This window comes from Palaemon carinicauda, chromosome 7, assembly GCF_036898095.1.
Source record: "Palaemon carinicauda isolate YSFRI2023 chromosome 7, ASM3689809v2, whole genome shotgun sequence".
NCBI lineage: Eukaryota > Metazoa > Arthropoda > Malacostraca > Decapoda > Palaemonidae > Palaemon > Palaemon carinicauda.
The window spans coordinates 84,527,223-84,549,555 of NC_090731.1; positions in this window are offsets into that span (position 1 = coordinate 84,527,223).

Sequence of the window (22,333 nt, forward strand, 5' to 3'; positions counted from 1 at the left end):
TTTTGATTCGCTATCAGGACTATCAAAGTAGTTTGAATCATCACTATTAATTACCTTGGTCAATTTAGATTTTTTTATATTCACTCTAGCGTTTGCACATATTTTTCTTAGAAATCGAGAAATATTTGGTTGCTTTGTATTACCATTATTTGTTTTGTTTTTATTTCTCTTAATGTCTTACTTTAGGGGTTTCCCTTTATTGATCTTCATTTCATCTCTTTTTCTTAAATCTTCGATTGCCTCCCTTTCTGTTACTATTTGAGCAAATGACTTTCTTATTCTTGTTTTGTTTTTATCATTCTTGGTTGCTTTTTCTGTAAGATTATCTTTTGTTGGTAAAAGTGTCTCTTTGATGGCTCGTTCATAATAATAAGAATAATAAGAATAAACTGGATATGTACAACTTAGGACGAATATTGTTTATGGGATCAGCTTTGTCCGTCGTTGATATCTCTCACTATCATTCTGTTTACTCTAATATTGCTGCATTGAACAACATATCAAAAAGGCAACACGCCAGCTGCATCTTTTCTATTGCAGTTATCAACATGGAAATTAGCAGAAGAGGGAAAATATATTTTCCCTAATACCTGAAATTTTCATTTGGATTTGTGAATTATTCTGGGAACAATGTATATACAAGAAAGATTTTTTTTATCATTATTATTTGTAGCATTTGGGGTGACACCCCTCTCGAGGATGTCACCATGATTTGGTCGATCTTTTTGAAGGTTCCACCCCTGAGTGTCAACACCTTTGAGTGTGTCCCCAGTATTAAATAACTTTTTGAAAATCATATCATATCCCTCAAGCTAGAAAGACAAACTTTTTGAAGATGTAACTCTCAGGGTGTCACCCTGAGCAGACACTCTCCCCCCCCCCCCACCATACTGCACTCCAAATGTCTTATTTTATATGCTTATGATAACATATATGTAGATTTACACATAAAAGTATATTTACGTGCTCGAATACAAAGTTTAATTTATATATTCATAAAGTAAGGCAAAATTGGACAGTTTTCAAAGCTATGGTGAGGCAAAATTGGACAGGCAACTTTCTCACTTTTTTCTTGGCGAGGCAAAATTGGACAATCTTGGGTTACGGACACAAAAATTTATGTAAGTCCATAATTTTTTTTATAGTATATTTTTATTGATAGTGACCACAAATTGTCATATTTTGCAAATTGAGCGTTGCCGCTTAACGGAGATACAGACGTGTCCATAATTGCCTCGCTGTCCAAAATTGCCTCGCCTCTAAGATATTTTCTTTATTGCTGAAATATAGAAATTTCTAATTCTTTGATGATTATGAGACAAACTATTTTTATGGATGAGACCTCCCTCTTTTGAAAGCATGTTTGATTTTTGGTCATAGATTATTAATACAGATTTTGTACAAAGGTTTCTGAAAAGGTGTCCAAAATTGCCTCGCCCTACTATATATATTCCTTGTAGTGTGATAAAATACAGAGCCCTGATCCAATGATGATTATAGACGTGCTTATTTGGAGAAACAGGAGATTTATCATTTCTAAAAGATAACAGATCAGATTTGACTTGGAATACTACACTTAACTAAGAGCTGTTGCTCATAAACTTTATGCTTCAACTAATAAGGAATATAATTTGACCATAAAAAAACTCTTTCTGGTACAACCCAGGAGCATAAATGGTTGGCTGCCCTAAAACCTTCCCTTTTTTGTGTAGAATATTACTCTTTTATTTAAACTAGATAACTCTGTCATTCACTATCCAAAGAAAAAGGTAACCCTTTTAGTTGATGTGTTTGACAGTAAGCATAGTAATGAGAAACTCGATCTTCTTCATTCCAGTTTTCCTGCAGCTGAAATAAATTAAAACTCTTACTAGACTTTGTTGTTCAAAGATGTATAGCCCCAAATGGTATTTTCCCTTTGTCTTTTATAAAGACAGTTTTTTTAGCCCCTAATTTGCCTATTATTTTTCAGCAAGTTGACAAGAGGTTCCTTTTGCACTTGTTGGAGAATTTGTAATGTCACTCCATTAGGTATAAGTGTTTGTGGTAGCTCTAGACCTACTCTTTTCCTTTCCCACTGTTATCCCTATATTAAGGGGTTGGTTGCCTGATACAGCCTCTCCAATGCCTTCTATCAAAGGCATCCTCTACCACCAAACTTCTTTTCCCGATATCACCCTTCGCCTTATCTCGCCATCCGATTCTCTACATCTCTGTCGATCTTCTTCCCCTGACAGGTTCCTTCAATCCCTTCCCACCATCCATCCTCAATACGTACCCACATCATCTCAGTTGTGACACTCTTATCACCTCTGTAATCTCTACTATGACATCCATTCTTCTTATTTCATCATTTTCAAATCTTTCAAGGAGTGATATTCCCATAATCCACCATAGCATTCTCATCCCTGTTCTCTCAAGCTTTGCTTCCTCTTTTCATCTCAAAACCCACATTTCTAATCCATTCATTAACACAGGTCTTATCGATGTGCTATAGATCTTGATTTTTAGCTTGATTAGCATTTACTTACCTCCCGATACTTTCCACAGGCTGGTTTTATCCTATTCTTAACTTCAGCTTCACATCCTCCCTTCTGACTTATAGTATATCCCAAGTATCTAAATTGTTCCACCTGTTTTATAACCAAGCCTCTACTTTCATGTATGGCTATCCTGTTCTTACCTACCTGACTGCTCCCCATAGCTTGTCTTATTCACATTTACTCTCAAGCTACCCCTCTCCAAAGTCTCTTGTCACTCCACAACCCTTCTCGATAAGTCTTCCTTATTTTCAGCGGTAATCACCAAATTATTCGCATATAGCAATTTCCACAACTCTTCATTTCTGATATCTTCACTTACCACATCCAAAACAATCACAAATAAAAACGGGCTTTATGCTGACCTCTGGTGTAATTTAGCACTAACTTGAAAGGTTTCTGTTTCCCCAAAGCTGCTATTACTTCTGTCCTTGTTCTTCAGTACATCATTTCTATTACTTCTCTTGGCCTTCTAATTATAAGCCTTCTCTAGATCTAGAAAAAAAAAAACAGAAGAGCTCCTGGTTTCCTTCTAGTCCCTTTTCCTGTAGCTGCTTTAACATAAAGATGGCATCCACAGTCCCTCTCCCCATCTTGAATCCATACCGCTGTTTTCCAATCCTTACAATTTCTCTCAATCTCTCATCTAGTGCTGTGTCAAAAACTTTCAAACTATGCTCTTTTAGTTTAATTTTCCTATAGTTACCATATTCAGTAACATCATCTTTTTGCTTAATCCGATACCACTTTAAATAAATCCAGCATCCCTTCTGTAGCTAGTATCTTGGTTATTTCATTTTGAAACACTGACGGACCCAGTGCTCTACCATTTTTCATTTTAATTAATGCCCACTTCCCTTCTGCATTCTGTATCTCCTCCAACCCCTGTGGTTCTCCCAGCCTCTCTCTCATTATTACTCAATGGTTGTTCAGAATATTTTCTCTATTTCCTGTCTTTGCCTTTTCTCAAATTTGAAATCTTATAGATATCCTTTTCTCCTTCCTTTGTTCCAAGCATTTCATTCAATTGCTCTACCACTCTTCCAACAGCTATACCTACTTTCTTCCTAGAATCTCTTTCCTCTTCTCTGTACCATTCCTAAGTAGCCTGTGCATGCCTTACTTTCCAGTCATTAAATGCCTTTGATTTTCTTTTAACTGATTCATGCACTTTTCTGCCACATCACGACTTTTCTCCATTCGACTCACTATATCCACTGATTCTTCCCACTAGTTCCACTGTTTCTCCTATACATTATTCGTTCATACCAACTCAGATATTTTTTACTCTGTTACCCTGTCCACTCTCTAAGTTTAACCTTTCCAGTCATCTCTCTCTCACACAATCCTCCTAAATTGCTCACCCTCTTCTACTTTAAGGTCCCAAACCTTAATTCTAGATCTCCTCTTTCTCTTCTTGGATTTCCTAACTTTCATTTTAAAATCCATCACTACCAGTCTATGCTGCTTAACACATGCTTCCCCCAATTTTCATAACTCCCATATTATCTAAAGTTTTTTAATGTCGTTTGGCAAAACTTCTCCAATAGGTATGCTGATAGTAATCATCCTTTCACTGATTTGCAGTTTGGCTTTTGCAAATGTCTTAGAGCAATTGATGCCCTTGTACCAACCGTGTGTCACACAATTGTATATAATTCCTTTTGTATATAATATGCTTGTATCTTCGCTCTTCCCTCGCACTCAAACGAACATGAAAATTCATGTCAGCTGTTTTGCTCTGAACATTGTCTGTCTCTCGAACATGTTATGTCCTGTTGCCTTGAGGTTTTGTATATAAAGAAGAGTGTTCCTTAATATAAAACTCAGTCGTTTCCAATCTGCCTTCGAGTTCACAACCTTCTCCCTCCTCCGTCACATTGGTGACCCCGGAGTGACTCGCTCCTCCCGCCTCCCCATCCCCCGTACACCTCTCACCGTTACTATGACGCCGTCAACGCATACCTTCTGCAGCAGTACTCGCCGTCGCCAGCCGCCCGTATAGCAACGCCTTTTCAGCTCTCAACAACCGTTGGGGGACCAAAGGGCTTCGCTCACCCTCGGGAAAATGACCAGTATCACTCGCCTGCAACCTGCCGCAGACGGCTCTCCTCGCGATGTGAACCCACTTCATGACTTTCAAACCTCCATCAACGCCTCCACTCGTGACGAAGAGGACATCTAATCAACTTCAACCGAAGCTGACGTGAATGCCGTAGGACACGCCTATGAACGCCGTAGGCCTGTGAATGCCGTAGGACACGCCTATGAATGCCGTAGGACACACGCCTATGAATGCCGTAGGCCTATGAATGCCGTAGGACACACACGCCTATGAATGCCGTAGGACACGCCTATGAATGCCGTAGGACACGCCTATGAATGCCGTAGGACACACACGCCTATGAATGCCGTAGGACACACTCGCCTACCCCGTGACGAGCCGGACTGGCAACAGCCACCCATCATCCACCACTCGCTCGCACCCAAACCAACGACTTCTACAGCCACTCACTGTCGCTAATCGGCGCAGTTTTTACTACTACCTCTCCAGATTCAGGGCACCTATTTAACATGTTCAGTATGTCATTTTTAGAGGGGGAGCCATGTACCAACCGTGTGTCACACAATTGTACATAATTCCTTTTGTATATAATATGCTTGTATCTTCGCTCTTCCCTCGCACTCAAACGAACATGAAAATTCATGTCAGCTGTTTTGCTCTGAACATTGTCTGTCTCTCGAACATGTTATGTCCTGTTGCCTTGAGGTTTTGTATATAAAGAAGAGTGTTCCTTAATATAAAACTCAGTCGTTTCCAATCTGCCTTCGAGTTCACAACCTTCTCCCTCCTCCGTCACATTGGTGACCCCGGAGTGACTCGCTCCTCCCGCCTCCCCATCCCCCCTACACCTCTCACCGTTACTATGACGCCGTCAACGCATACCTTCTGCAGCAGTACTCGCCGTCGCCAGCCGCCCGTATAGCAACGCCTTTTCAGCTCTCAACAACCGTTGGGGGACCAAAGGGCTTCGCTCACCCTCGGGAAAATGACCAGTATCATTCGCCTGCAACCTGCCGCAGACGGCTCTCCTCGCGATGTGAACCCACTTCATGACTTTCAAACCTCCATCAACGCCTCCACTCGTGACGAAGAGGACATCTAATCAACTTCAACCGAAGCTGACGTGAATGCCGTAGGACACGCCTATGAACGCCGTAGGCCTGTGAATGCCGTAGGACACGCCTATGAATGCCGTAGGACACACGCCTATGAATGCCGTAGGCCTATGAATGCCGTAGGACACACACGCCTATGAATGCCGTAGGACACACACGCCTATGAATGCCGTAGGACACACTCGCCTACCCCGTGACGAGCCGGACCGGCAACAGCCACCCATCATCCACCACTCGCTCGCACCCAAACCAACGACTTCTACAGCCACTCACTGTCGCTAATCGGCGCAGTTTTTACTACCTCTCCAGATTCAGGGCACCTATTTAACATGTTCAGTATGTCATTTTTAGAGGGGGAGCCATGTACCAACCGTGTGTCACACAATTGTACATAATTCCTTTTGTATATAATATGCTTGTATCTTCGCTCTTCCCTCGCACTCAAACGAACATGAAAATTCATGTCAGCTGTTTTGCTCTGAACATTGTCTGTCTCTCGAACATGTTATGTCCTGTTGCCTTGAGGTTTTGTATATAAAGAAGAGTGTTCCTTAATATAAAACTCAGTTGATTGCATCCTGCCTTTAAAATCACACCCTCTCTCGGCCCGTCACACCCTTCTTACAGTTTCTAATGCTGTATAAAAATGCCTTGATTTTAGTCAGGAAGTTTGTATGACTGGTCTTGATTTTAGTGCTGTCTTTGATTGTGTCAATCGTGAGGCCCTTTTTTCAAACTTAAACAGATGGGAGTAAGTGGGGCTTTTCTTGACATAGTTATTGAAGTTTTAAGTATTGAACTACAAAGGGTAGTCAATGATGGGCACTATAGTGACTCTAAGAATGTAATGTGGTGATAACTGTGAATGCCGTCAGTTCTGTTTTGTTTAGTCATTCAACCAGTCAGATAGTTGCATCCACATAATGCTCTCTTTACATTTGCTGATATATTATAGAAAACTATGTCTACCCAGATATAATAAATCACCTGATAATTAATATAAAACTGTGTATGTCATTTCTACATTGCCTACCACCCGTGCCAATAACACCTCATTTATCATCATTATCATTACTAGCTAAGCTACATCCCTAGTTGGAAAAGCAGGATACTATAAACTCAAAGGCTCCAACAGGGAAAATAGCCCAGTGAGGAAAGGAAATAAGAAAACAGATAGAAAAAAAGTATGCCTGAGTGAACCCTCAAGCAAGTCAAAGACCATGGTATAGAGGCTATAGCACTACCCAAGACTAAGGAACAGTGGTTTGATTTTGGATTGTCCTTCTAGAAGACCTGCTCATCATAGCTAAAGAATCCCTTCTACCCTTACCAAATGGAAAGAAGCCACTGAATAATTACAGTGCCGTAGTTAGCCCAAAACTTTTAGTGATCTTAGTGTTGTTAGATGTATGAGGACAGAGGAGAATGTGTAAAGAATAGGTTAGACTATTTGGCATATGTGTAAGCAAAGAAAAATTAACTGTAACTAGAGGGGAATCCAATGTAGTATTATCTGGCCAGTTAAATGACACAATAACTCTCTAGCGGTAGTATCTCAACAGGCAGCTGGTGCCTTGGCCAACCTAGTACCTTAGGGTAGTGTTCTCGGCCCATTAATTTTCATACTATATATGCATATGTGGTTTGGCCTGAAAAACAAATTTGTTGTATATGCAGATGATGCTACTCTCTTTGCCTAAATTCCATGTTCTGAATGCAGATCAGGGATTGCTAAAACCCTTAATAGAGATCTAGCTAACATCAGTGCATGGTGCAAACTATGGACCATGAAGTTGAACCCTAACGGAACTCAAAGTTTGATTGTAAGTAGGTCGAGGACAGTGGCTCCTCAACATCCAGATCTCTGCATTGACAATGTCTCTTTAACTACTGCATATACAACTCATTTAAATTTCTGGGTGTGACTCTTGGTCACAAATTTACTTTTGAGGAATAGATTTGGTCTGTTTCTTCTTCAATTGCACAAAAAATGGCATATTGGGGAAGCTTTTTTCTTTTCATTTTTTTTTTCTTTAGATTTTTTGGTGATCGATCTATCTACCTTATTTCGAGTATATTTCTGTCTGGTTTTCAATTACTGGCTTTCATCTTAATTTGCTGGATAGAAACTTGCTGCCTATTATATTCCGAATTCCTGATCTAGATATCAATGACTAGCACTGTCATTCAGTTATTTTTTTTTTTTTTTTGCATGTTGTACAAGATTTTTCATAATTCAGAACAGCCATTGCATTCTCATCTTCCCTAGAATTTTTCAACTTTTTAAAAATAATAATAAGATAATATATATATATATATATATATATATATATATATATATATATATATATATATATATATATATATGTATACACACACATATATATGTTGTGGAGAATATTTTTAGAATTAAATGTTTGAGTGAGAACTTAGTCCAGGAAAGTCTCCCTACGTCAGTTACTCAAAGATCAACAGGGGAGTATAAGGAGCACTTACACTCAGGGCACAAACACCCTGCTAATAACTTAACTGACGTAGTTCCCTAACCCTCACTCTTGAATGCAAAAAGAAAATTACACTGTCCAGAGGCCGGAGAATTCCACACGCGAAAATAAAAGTAATTCAATGGCCTACTCTAGCTTTGTCAGGCGTATAGTCATCTGCTCTCTTAGGCTCTGTTTTGGCTCCGTCCCAGGGACCCCAGTGAGATGCTGGACAGGAATCTTATGTTAAGTAATTAGAGACAATAACAAAAATGGGAGCAGTGGAGTATAAAAGTATAAAGTAAAATGGGGATCTTCACCTTCAAAGCACTAAGTTAAAGAGCGTACACTCGCTGATACCAACTTACCTATTTCTACAGTGGGTTACTCTCAACATCTCGGGTGCTTCTAACCCGTCCTATAGTATAAATTAGTAAAGTTCATATAATGGGGTTAAAGATACCAAAGTTTGTAATCTATTCCAAAAAATTTATTACACCAAAAAAGAGAATCGGAGTAACTCAGTAATGATTTATTCACATGGCAAAATTAAAAAGTGAAAAGAGAATCAGTAACTCAATTATGATTTATTCACATGGCAAAATTAATAAGTGAAAAGAGAATCAGAGTTTACAACACAAAATATCGAAACTATTAAACGTAATTAACCCTCAATCGGAATAAATAAAATCAAAATCTTCTGATAAACAACTTGTGCGGTAGGCTGCTGTGAGGTTCCAACATGTGGTCAGTGACCTCAAGCAATTACCAATGGACCAAAAAGTAAAAGTACATTAATTTCCATGCACGCAGCCCGAAAGGTGTAATGCCAGTTTGGAATCTGGATCCGTTATTGTGCAAGAGGACAGGCTAGTGGGGGAGAGTGGGAGCACAAGGTTGATTCGGGGCCCTATTGACCCAGCTTGGCAGTTCTGCTTACTACCGTGGCCTGTAACTTTGTGAGGTAAAGTGCATGTCCCCCGTGACTGCCTTCCCTCCCAAAAAAAAGGGGCATCTCAATGTGTAGGCCAGTGGTCTTGAGGTGCCAACTCTAATGTAGGGCAGGCTTGAAACACTTGTGACTTGTGAGTTTTAAGCAATACACTTATTTAGAATACAAGGAGAAATCTTGCAACTCCAGGGAACAAAGATAATCCTAACTCTAAACATCTGGCATACAAAACAAAATATGAAACTAAAATGTAATTTAGCAAGTCGGGCTTACGTGTGTGGACAACCATACCTCCTAGACTAGCAGACTTGAGTTGTAATTGAGAGATTTAAAGTACCTAAATACTTAAGGTAAAATAATGAATACAAATTGAACACAAGAGTATTTATCTTGAGACACTCGCTTATGGAAGAACCATCACTCACATTTTTCCCTGCCGTGACGTCACGAACAATAACAATGTCTACGTATAAACTGTGAAGAAGAGTAGTGAAGAAAATTCTTCATATATATATATATATATATATATATATATATATATATATATATATATATATATATATATATATATATATCATGTATAAAAGAGGGAATGTCTGTGTATGTGTTCCCTAGAGAAAGAGAGATTAGGGAGTCTACATAAACACTAATCATGTAATCCTTTGTAAAATTTTCCTAGCAAAATAATGCAAGTGGTCCTGAATCTCAAAGTGTCCTCCTAGGGGAGCTATGGGGACAAAATCACGCCCCCCCCCCCATATTAATACTTTAGATATATCCAATCCTAAATAAAAAAAAAAATAGTGTATTCGTGTGTCAAATTTTCCGAGGTAGTCCCGAATCCTTAAGTAGCCCCTTCCCCCTTTAAGGGAGCTATGGAGGGTAGAACCCCACCAACTTTATACCTCGAATTTATACGATTTTATGTAAAATCTAAAAACGTATTATGTGGAAAAAAAAAACCCGAGAAAAACAGGGGAGGTGGTCTAAAATCTCTAAGAGAACTATTGGGGGGGGGGGGAGAACCCTCATCCTCCTAAAAAATTAGATAGAAGGGACATTAATGCCAGCAGAATGGCAGCTACGCGTAAAGAAGACAAAGGCCAAAGACTTCAGATTAACAAACAGTAAAACAAACAAACACAGGAAGAAGAGAATAATTGCCATATTGATGGAGTCAGGCCTGCCATTTTAATGCAGAACAATGGTGTCTTGATACCTTCACCTATTGATAGAATTATCTTACTCAAATCAATTAAAGGCAAAGTCTTTATGTTTCCACTTACCTGCACTATCTCCAAGAACAATTTCGTCTTAGTTTTCGAATTTAAATATTCACTTTTTAATGGCAGAAAGAACACTCGTTCTCTAAGTCCGGCCGGTTCTGCAGACACTAAACTTCTCGTCGGAACGGTCGGACCAAAACATATCATCAACTCCGTTTTCTTTTACTTTGTCCGAAACTCTCAAACAACGTTGAAAAATAAAGACGGGAAAACAAAACTGTTTTCTTATAAGGAACCTAATCGGGTGGTTGAATCGGTAGAACTTCAAAAGTTCAAAGTTGGAGCAAATGCTTTTTTGTTGACCAGGCGGACATGAGTCTTTTTATAGTTTATTTATAACATATTTGTTTTTGATGTTGTTAATAGTTTATATATGACATGTCTGTTTTGACGTTGTTACTTGTTTTAGAATGATTTATTGTTAATTTGTTCTCTTCATTTATTTATTTCCTTATTTCCTTTCCTCACTGGGCTATTTTTCCCTGTTGGAGCCCCTGGGCTTATAGCATCTTGCTTTTCCAACTAGGGTTGTAGCTTGGATAGTAATAATAATAATAATAATACATTTAACATTAAATTAATAAATTCAATTAGAATACAAAAAGGGGAAAGTTAAGAATTTACATTTAATATTAACAAATGGCAATCATTCAGTTTACTTTCCGTCCATAAACGAACACCAAAAAATGGGACAAAAAGAAAAACGAACTATAGTCCATTTCTTTTATCGAGGCAGATTTGCACTGACTCGCAGCGGTGCCTTTTTAGCTCGGAAAAGTTTCCTGATCGCTGATTGGTTAGAATGATCTCGTCCAACCAGTCAGCGATCAGGAAACTTTTCCGAGCTGAAAGGGCACCGCTGCGAGTCGGTGCAAATCTGCATCGCTAAAAGAAATTGACTATAGTCAATTCGACAATTCTCCCATGAATGCAATTACCATTCTCCAATCAACTATTTCTACATCTTCCCCAATCAACAAAAAGAAAAGTGGTTACACAAAGAACCATTTTGACAGATTAACTCTATAACAAAAGACAACTTTTATAAACAAAAACAAACCATTGTTTACAATCTACCCTCCCGAGCTAGGCTTCTTATTAGGTTTCTGGAGGCAAGAGCAGTACTACGGGTAGGCCTAGTAGATGTTTCATTGGGCAAAGATGTTCCAGTGTCAGGTATTTCATCTGTCTCCAGCTCACTAACATTTTCTTCTTGTTCTTCAATTTGAACATATAAATTAGGATAATTAAGTTCAGAATATAATTCTAAAGGTATTAAGAAACTAACATTAATTTCACTTTCACTTTTATCAGGCTTAACAATACAAACAGTATGTGCAACCCCTTCGTTGTCACTGAATGTTTCAACAATTCTAACCAATGGCCAATAAGTTCTAGATTTGGAAGGTAATTTAAAGAGAGCAATTTCCCCTTTTTCTCACTTTTTTGGAGGATGAAAAGATCTGTCCTTTTCTTTCAAACTTAATAGATATTCAGAAAGCCACCTTTCCTTACAGCTTTCATAAAGTCCATCCCTAGTTTCTAAAGTACGAGCAAGGAGAGAAGAATACTCATCCTCCTCACCATACTCCCACTCAGGAACTTGTTCAGAATCACCAAACATTAATGAAGGAATAAATCTGCCAACCAAGAAATGATTAGGAGAAATTATATCTAACTCATTTTCACAAGATCTATAAGTTAAAGGCCTATTATTCAAAATTTTCTGAATGTCAGAGAGGAAAGTGACAAATTCAGAAAATGAAGGCGTATATCTACCAAGGGTTTTAAAATGTCAATGCTTCACTGTTTTAATTAATCTTTCCCAAACAGCACCATACCACGCTGCATACACAGGGATAGTCTTATGGGAAATTGAAACGACCCTAAACTTCTCCTCAAACTCAGAAGAAGTAAGTAACTGTTCAATTATATTATCAGCCTGAACAAAGGATTTGGCATTATCAGAATAAAAAGCAACAGGAACACCAAACCTATTAGAAAATCTAATAAAAGCTAATATAAATTCTGAGGTTGACATAGACTGGACAACTTCCAAATGTATTGTTCTTGTATTGAAACAAGTGAAAATAAGAATGTACACCTTAAATTTTTCTCCCTCAACCATAAGTGGCCTGTATAATCCACATCAATATATGAGCACAAGGCACACTCAAATTAACCCTGGAAGAAGGAAGCGAAGAAGGAGAAGGATACTTCACTGTGCTAGCATTATAACGCTTGCATACAATACAATCCTTAAGGACAGACAAAACTACTTGCCTAGCCTTCACAATCCACAAACCATGCATGCGCAAAAAACTAAGAGTTGATTGCAAACCCATATGCATAGACTCACAATGGGCATAATAAATCAACAACCGAGTCAAATGATGCTTCTTATCCACAAGAATAGGATTGACAATATCAAATTTTAAAGTAATATTTTTGTCAATCCGACCTTTAGTTCGTATTATACTGTTATCATCCAGAGACAAATTAAACTGCCTAACTAAAGGTGGAACTTCAACTGAAGAATCTCTACTCTTTATACAAGATAATTCGAGAGGAAAAGCTTCCTCTTGCAATAACCTTAGAAGGTAATTAGAAGCTGCCTCAACAGGGTCAGCTTGAATTTTCCTAAACTTATATACAACAGTAAATACCTTAGAAACTACACATATAAGTCTAGAAAAACTAGAAAAATGACTAATATTTACAAGAGGTTCCTTTTTAGGAAACATTACAGGAGAAATTAAGCCACCCTTCACATTATCAGGAATACAACCTAAAAGACCCTTAGGCCACTCGTCAGGAGAATTCATCCAAGAAGGCCCTTTGATCCAAAGACTGAAATTTTCAAGAAAAATGCTTACAAGTACAAGGTTTAGTAAGTAAATCAGCCTGATTCCTAGATGAAGGAATATAAGCTAATGAAACTCTACAAAATCTATCAGAAATCCTATCTAACAGATTAGAAGTTTCCTTCAACCTATTATTCACCAATGTGTTTCTCTTAGGAGCCCTATTAGTAAGAATCCAACTAAGAACTACTTGGCTATCTATAAAAAGAGTTATGCTTTCAATTTTAGCACAATTTAATAGATTATTTTCAAAAATAGTATTAAAACACTTCAAAGCTAATTGAGCAGCCAAAAGTTCCAAAGTCGGGAGAGTTTTCTCCTTAATAGGGCTAACCTTAGTCTTAGCAAATATCAGGGAACTATGATCACCCTGCACAGCATACAAAGCACAACCATAAGCTTCCTTAGAAGCATCTGCAAACAAAAACAGCTTGACAGAAGCATCAGTTTTATAAGTTTGTCTGGAAAAAGAAGCTTGACTAACCTCACTGTAAGAACTACAAAATCTACTCCATAACTTAGAAATTTCAGCACTAGATGTTTCATCCCAGTTCGAAACTTGCTGACACAACTTACGAATAATAAGCTTGCCCTGCAGTATTATAGGTGCAAATATGCCAATAGGGTCAAAGGCAGAAGACAAAGCTGACAAAATCTGATGCTTTGAGGAAGCACCCTTGTTCAATTGCTTAACCTTTAATTGTAAGGTATCTTGGTTAGAGTCATAAATATATCCTAAAATCTTCATTTCAGAAGAAGCTACCTTTTCATCTTCATCAAGAGTAGATAACAAAGTAGGACAATTAGAACCCCTGTAATCGCCATAACAGCGAATGTAGAATAAGTATATGTGTGAAATAAATAATATAGCTATACGGAAGAAAGGGAACTAGAATAAAGAGTTAAAAGCTAGCGAGAGAAAATATGCTTACTATGGAAGCGCTCATCCCGGGCGCATTAACCTTTAGCCTTAACACATGTCGAACACCACCATAGGAAAAGAATCAAGCCATTGATGTGCGGAGCATAAACACATCTCCATCGTGAATGTATAACGCAGTTGTGAACGAGAATTTGCAGAGAATACACACCTTAGAGCAATCTCCAAAACTACCACAATACCGCATCGTGTATGTATAATGTTGTACACAATTATGTAATATGTTAATATTTTAACAACTGTAAGTTAGAGGAGGCTATAACGATCAGCAAACAAATCATTGTGTTATTCATCGTCTGACACATGGATTTTAGATCAATAACATGTCAATTTGTAATGATACTAACTCCCATATTGTCTATGTCACCAGGTTTGATCACGACAAATAAATAGTGAATTCAACACTGCGGTATCAATTACTCCAAAATTAGTCGCTAGAGAAAGAGGCGACTATAACCCCACTTCCGTAAAGGCAACCCCCCTGAATTCATAATTTCCTTAATAGAATTGATAATAAAAGGCATCTGGGCTACCTGATTAGAAGAGAGCACTGTTATCCTTATAAAATTTGTCTTTAATCAGAGAAGCTACTTCATTCCCTCTATAGCTAGACAAATGATGTTGAATAATATAATTCAATATAAAGGGAGAACTTATAAATCCAAAAATTATGGTATTACACCTATAAGCAACAAAATTCCCATTTATCTTTCTAAAGAAACAAAATCTATTTCGATCAGACTCTAAAGATAACCTAACCTGGAGAAAAGCCTTCACTATATCAGCTACAACTACATAATCATTATTCCTGAAATACAAAACCAAAGACAACAAGTTGTTCATCAAATCAATACCAGGGAAAGCAGCTTCATTTAATGAAGGAGCTTTTCCCACCCTTAAACTACAATTAAATACAGGACGGATTTTAGTGGTGGCATTTTCATCATTTCTTATGACAGGACGACGAGGAATGAATATTTGGCCTGCGACTCTATTTTTAACAGGCTCAATAATGCCAAGCTCCTCCTGTCTATCAAAAACTTCCTCATATTTAGAGGATATATTCTGATCTTCTAACTTGGAGTAAATCCGCTCAGCAACTGCCAAAGAAATCTTTAAATTGTTAGAGACTTTTTCAATTAAATCCTTTTTCCATGGTAACTGAACGTGATAATGTCCTTCATGAAAAGAAATTGATTTAGCAAATTCAGCAACTTGTTGGTCTTCATAAGGAAGGGAATTTTCATCTTTAATCCCAATAGATTCTAAGTTGTAGAAATTGTCGAGTCCATACTCGACACAAGAATCAGGAAAGATATCATTTAATGGATTGAACTTATAGCCTATTGGATTAACTGCAAAGTTTACTAATAAATTCTGTTTTCCAAGTTGCTTAGGAGGAACAAATTCCAGAAGTCTAATCTTATCAGGCTTAGAAGTCTGTTTACTCTCCAAATTAAGGGAAGAATTATAAAAATTCTCTAGATTCTGTTACATTCAGGTACATATTTAATTTCCTTATTAGGAATAAAGCTAACAGATTCAGCTTTACCATTACCTCTTGATCTATTTTCCAAGATTTTATTACTATCAATTATAGGACAAGACTCTACTTCTCTTACTGGTTTACAAGGTTCATAAGAATCAATTCTCTCATTAAAAAAAATGGATTTTGAGCAAAGCAAAAATCTATTTTTGGGTGAGATAGCCATGTCGTCCTGATGGAAGGTTCCTTTAAGTAGCTTCCTAGGGTATATTTGACTACAGTGATATTCCCAGAAAACTTACCTTAAGGTACCCAGAATTCTAACTCCTGGCACGAATATCCCTAACTTTACCTTTTAAGGATATCGCATAATATCAGAGGACGTATTCTTGACATGCCACATAGCTATCTTCACCCCGAATAGCGTTTACGCTTCGAGGGGGAGAAGTGGCAAAAACGAAGGGGAGCCGTTAATAAGGCACTGCTAATCCATTACTGTTTTGAGCGTCTAGATGACATCATCATTGCCGCCATCTTTATTCCTTGTAGCGTTAAGCGAGGTGCTACAGATACAGTACTTTTCGGGAGAGGTCCTGTCAAGCCCTTTTCATGAAAAGGAGGGCGGGTCCATCAGGACGACATGGCTATCTCACCCAAAAATAGATTTTTCGCTTCGCTCGAAATCCGTTTTTTGGGCTCAGGCCATGTCGTCCTGATGGAAGTTTACCAGAGCATTAATGTATCTGTGGATTTCTTATTGTGCCTTAACCTCAAGACAATATTTCCTTGGTCACTCAGACCTAGAGACATATGACGTTACCGTTATACATCATTTCTTCTAATCATGAACTATGTTAGTGCTTCCTGCCCCCTACAGGGAAGAGTCATACCAGACTCAGGAAAAAGTCTCGAGGTTTGCATATTTCATATGAACAAACCTAGCAACAAAACGGGTATACCGGTCTCATTGTATAAACCATCAATCAGAGTTTGTATACCCAATACGAAAAAATGTTTGTAGAGCCGTTGTCACTTCCCCGGACATGCAGGGCTAGCTGTATCCAAAGACAGACAGATTTGTATCCGTGTAGAAACAAATGTTTGTATAAGCCAGTATCACATCCAAAGCATACCGAGTTAGTCGTATGCAAAGACAGACAGGTTTGTATCTGTAGAAACCAGGTATGTACACACAGAAAGAAGGTTTTTGTTTACATATAGGAACAAAGTTATACAGTTGTTCTCTTACTTATATGCAGATAAAAAGGGGAATCATAAATAATGCTCGTACACATCTTTATTTATTTGGATTTGGGGCGAAATGAGACGCAAATACCAATTAGTTTTTTATTGGTAATCAATAAAAAATTTTAAATTTCTAATTCAACATGCATTTTACAGTAACATACAAAATGTTTGTGAATCATAAGCATAAAATATACAGGCAATTTCAGAAATACTTGTTTCATCTGAAAAGGAAACGATTATAATGCCACCAAATTGAAAATTTCATACATTTTCTAATATACATTTCTGTAATTGGCTGTCTTTTCACACTTGTGTAAAAAACACATGGCACACGTGTTAATTCTTTATGCATTTTTTTTCACCTTTAGTACTGTATCTGGAACAGTCCATAGTGTCACCTTGGTGACACTTCACTTTACGTGTTGTGCCGTAAGGTGTCAACATGCACACCCTGCACATAACAGTCCCAATTAATTCACTGTTCCTCGCAGCATTAAGCGACAGGTTTTAGAACACTACCTTCCGCCACCACAAATCTCTTAATCTCTTGCACTTGCTTCGCGTAGTGTTTGAAAAACACTCTGGATGACTTCCATCCAGTATACAAGCGAAGACGTTCAAAATCCATGTACTGGAAAAAATTCAGAGACGAAGCAATTTTTCTCGGATCGTGACCTGCGGGTGTACTGTCTGGATCTGCTCTGCGAATGAAGTAGGTGATCTTCGCCCTTAGTTGTTTTAGAGACAAATTTGAGCCTGATGTTTCTCCTTTAAAGAGCTGTCCTCCCCCAAAGTCTGAAGTTCTATGAAGATAGACCTTTAGGCACTCTACTGGACACAGCGAGACATCTTCCTTCAGAGGGCAGATTCTCCAGGGACCCCACCTTTTGGTAGGTAGCTCATTTTTAGCGAGAAACGTTGGGTCAGGAAAAAGATTCAGTTCTCCCCCTTCTGTGAACTGAATATGGACCTCATCCCTAGAAAGGACCACTATTTCACTCACTCTGGTCCCTGAGGCTAGAGCAATTAAGAATATAACTTTTTGGGTCAAATCTTTCAGAGAGCAGTTCTCATTGTTCATTGTTGATGCAAAGTGAAGAACCTTATCCAGGACCACGAGATGGGCCTCGGAGGTGCTGCAGGCTTAAGTCTAGCACAAGCCATAGGAATCTTGTTAAAGATTTCGTTAGAGAAATCTACTTGGAAGGCGTACAGTAAAGGTCTAGCCAAGGCAGATTTACACGTTATCGTATTGGCTGCTAAACCTTGTTCATGAAGATGAATAAAGAAGGATAAACAGAAATCTGTTGAGATCTCCTTTGGGTTCTTTGCTTGACAAACGCAACCCATTTCTTCCAAGACGACTCATATTGTCTTCTGGTAGATTTAGACTTATATTCTTCTAAAAAGTCTATACTGTCTCTCGAAATCCCAACCCTTTTCTTAACTGCTAAAGAGAGAAAATCATGAGATGAAGGTTTCGGGTTTTCTGTGATGAAGCAAAGGCAGTTGACTTCTGTACTTGTTGAGTCAGAACTGGGTCCGGCAACGGGACCAGCCTCAGCCACAATTCCAATACTAGAGGGAACCAGATGCTCATTGGCCACTTGTGAGCCACTATAGCTGCCATTCCCTGAAAGGATCTCAGCTTGTTGAGGACTTTCAACAGAAGGTTGGATGGAGGGAACAGGTAAATCCTGGTCCATCTGTTCCAATCGAGGGACATGGCGTCCACTGCTTCCGCTAGAGGGTCCTCGTATGGGGCCACGTAACGACGTAGTTTCTTGTTGTCGCTCGTCGTGAAGAGGTCAATCTGCAGTTCTGGGACTTGACCTAAGATGAAGGAGAATGATCCTGCGTCTAGGGACCACTCTGACTCAATCGGCGTGAACCTGGATAGAGCGTCCGCCATCACATTGCGGAACCCTTGGAGGTGAACTGCTGATAAATGCCATCTCTTCTTTTCCGCCAAACGGAAGATGTCCAAAATCACTTGGTTGATTTGGGGCGATCTAGAACCTTGACGATTCAGACATCTCATTATTACCTCGCTGTCCAGGACCAGTTTTATGAGGGTCGAGCAGCGAGGAGCCAATTTTTTCAGTGTAAGGAAGACTGCCATGGCTTCCAGAATGTTAATGTGGAAGGTCTTGAATAGAGAGGACCAAGTCCCCTGGACTTTCCGTTGGTGAGAGTGATCTCCCCATCCTTCCTTTGATGCGTCTGCGTGGATGATGACTGAAGGTGGAGGTGGTTGTGGTTGTAAGGGTACCGATTTCTTCAGGTACTTGGCCTCCGACCACGGCTTGAGAAGTGATCGTAGTCGAGTCGGTATTAGTCTTCTTCGATCTCTTCGAGCGTTTGATGCGTATCTTCTCCAGACTCCTGTTGCATCCTTTATTTGTGCTCTTAGCACCGGGTCTGTCAATGATGCAAACTAAAGGGAGCCCAGCACTCTCTCCTGTTGGCGTCTTGATATCCGACCGGATTTCAGAAGTCTCTTGACAGATTCCGCTATCTCTCTCCTCTTCTTTGACGGAATGGAGAGACAGTGTGACTGTAAGTTCCAATGTATTCATAGCCATTGAAACTTCTGAGCTGGAGATAGTCGAGACTTTTTGCTGTTGATCTTGAATCCTAGATGTTCCAGGAGCTGGATCACTTTCTTGGAGGCTTGCATGTATTACGTCTCGGATGCTGCCCACACCAGCCAATCATCCAGGTAGGCTACTACCTGGACACCTTTTAGGCATAGTTGATGAACGACTGCATTTGCAAGCTTCGTGAAGATCCTTGGGGCTATGTTTAGCCCGAAGGGCATGGCTCTGAAGACGTATTTCTTCTTCTGTAGCCTGAATCATAGGTAGGAGGAAAGTTGACGATTGATTGGAATATGCCAATGTTATATATTACTTTAGTTTATCTTAACTTATGATCAATTCCATTTTCTGTTATTGTAGTGACGTTATCATTACGTCATGATTTTCTGTTATTGTAGTGACGTTTTTATTACGTCATGACTCCAGCCGTTGGGCAGTTGAATTTGAAATAGAGTGAGTGTCTGCCTCCGTGTACTAGAGAATACATCTCTTTTCAAGAGCTCGTCTTTTCATTTCCTTTTTCTGCATGCATCTTTACAGAGAATGACTACAATATAGATTAAGCAGGAATATTACAAGTGACGACGAGGAATACAACGGAAAATAAATTGATTAACCATGGCTACACAGTGTCCAGCATTCAATCCTAGCTTAGAAACTGTAGTTGAGTTTCTTGAAAGATTCACAGTTCAATCTGCTGATTTACTGCAGCAAGCTGGAGACGACAGTACTAAGAAGGTCAGTATTTTGGTCAAATCTCTTCCTGTAAATGTCGTTACTGATGTGCAACGGAGACTTAAACCAGTGAAACTGTCAGACGCCACATACGAAAATATTAAAGAAAAGTTAATTGCTCAGTATGAGGTTAAAAAGAGTGTGATAGGTGCAACGGTACAATTCCTGAATAGGAAACAACTTCAGGATGAATCTATTGAAAACTATGCACGTGCATTAAATGACTTGTGTTCAAATTGCAATTATAAAGATTGCTGTCGGGACAGGTCTCTGCGAGATGCATTTGTGAGTGGCTTAAGGTCTGCCAGCATTCTGAGTGGTTCGTTACAAGACTGTGAAAACAAGTCATTTAACGAGTGTGTTGAGAAGGCGAAACTACTAGCAACATTTTCCGCTGATGCTCAGGATATAAAGCCAGAATGCAATCATCACACAAGCTATAAAGTTACTGGACATAGGGCTAAAGGTATTAAAAAGGTTCCTACTTCATACATTTGCATAAGGTGTGGTCAGCAAGTAAATCATTTTGCTAATGATTGTTTTGCCATGAAACTGAAATGCATGAAATGCCAGAAAACTGGTCACCTTGCTAGGTGTTGCAAATCCACTGCAAAGCCATTGCATGCGGTCTCTGAAGCAACTCCGAGGGATGCAGCAACGACCCAGGGAGATGTGGCAACGCAGCATAAGGGGATGGCACGCTGTGACCAGACGGATGATGATGTTAGTATCGTAGAAGACAGCTGTGAATGTTCTCAGCGAAGGGTAAATTCTTTTTTAGAATAAACTCCACTGTGCCTATGTCTGATTCACCATGTATGTTGAGCTGTTTTATTAACAATCAGAAAGTCGATTTTGAAATTGATAGTGGAAGTCATGTTTCTACAATATGTCAAAGTGATGCAGCCAGAGCCCGTGTTGTTATTTCTCCAACAAAACACCGTGTTCGTGGATACAGTGGAAATGCTATAAATTTATGTGGAGAAGCTTATGTAAATGTGACTTATGGTAACAAAATGTTGAAACAAATTCTTGATTGTAAATTCCAGTAATGTTAATTTGTTGGGTAGTGATTTATGTCAAAAGATGGATATTAAACTTATGTTACCTGATGTTATGCAACATTCTGATAAGGTAAATAATGTAAATGTGAGTAAATATGATGACGTCAGGAATAGAATTTTGTCTGAATTCAAAACATATTTACGTGATGAATTTCAGTCTGACGTCAAACATACTGTCTCCTTAAATGTCATGTCTGATGCAAAGCCAATTTTTGCAAGACCTCGACCTGTTCCATTGCTTGTACGAAGTAAGGTAAAAGAAGAACTTGACAGGTTAATTGCTAGTGGTAAGATATCTAAGGTATATTCCAGTGATTGGGCTTCACCCACAGTTAATGTCATGAAGGATGAGAATCACATTCGAATATGTGGGGATTTTTCAGTTACAGTCAATTCCTCGATCCAGTGCAGACTCCATTACCCTCTATTGACGAGGTCATTGCACAAGTTGGCTCTGCAACAGTTTTCTTTAAAATTGATTTAGCGCATGCATTTTTACAGTTGCCGTTAGATGAAGACTCTAAGAAATATACAACAATTAACACTTGTGAAGGATTGTATCGATACAATTACCTTCCATTTGGCTTACGGGCTAGTCCCGGTATATTCCAGTCATTTATGTTGCAGTTACTGAATGACATTAATAATTTGATTATTTACCAGGACGATCTACTTATTTTGTCTCCTAATGTTGATGAGCATATTGTTACCTTGAGGAAAGTACTAAATACTCTTCAGGATGCTGGTATCAAAGTTAATAACAATAAATGTTCCCTTTTTACCGAAGAGGTGCATTATTTAGGGCATATATTCAATAATAAGGGGGTGCATACTGACCCTGGAAAAGTTCGTTCCATTGTTGATGCCCCTGCACCCAAAGATTTAAAGCAATTGCAAGCATTCTTGGGACTGTGTAACTATTATAAACGGTTTATTCCTAATTCACTGACGAGTT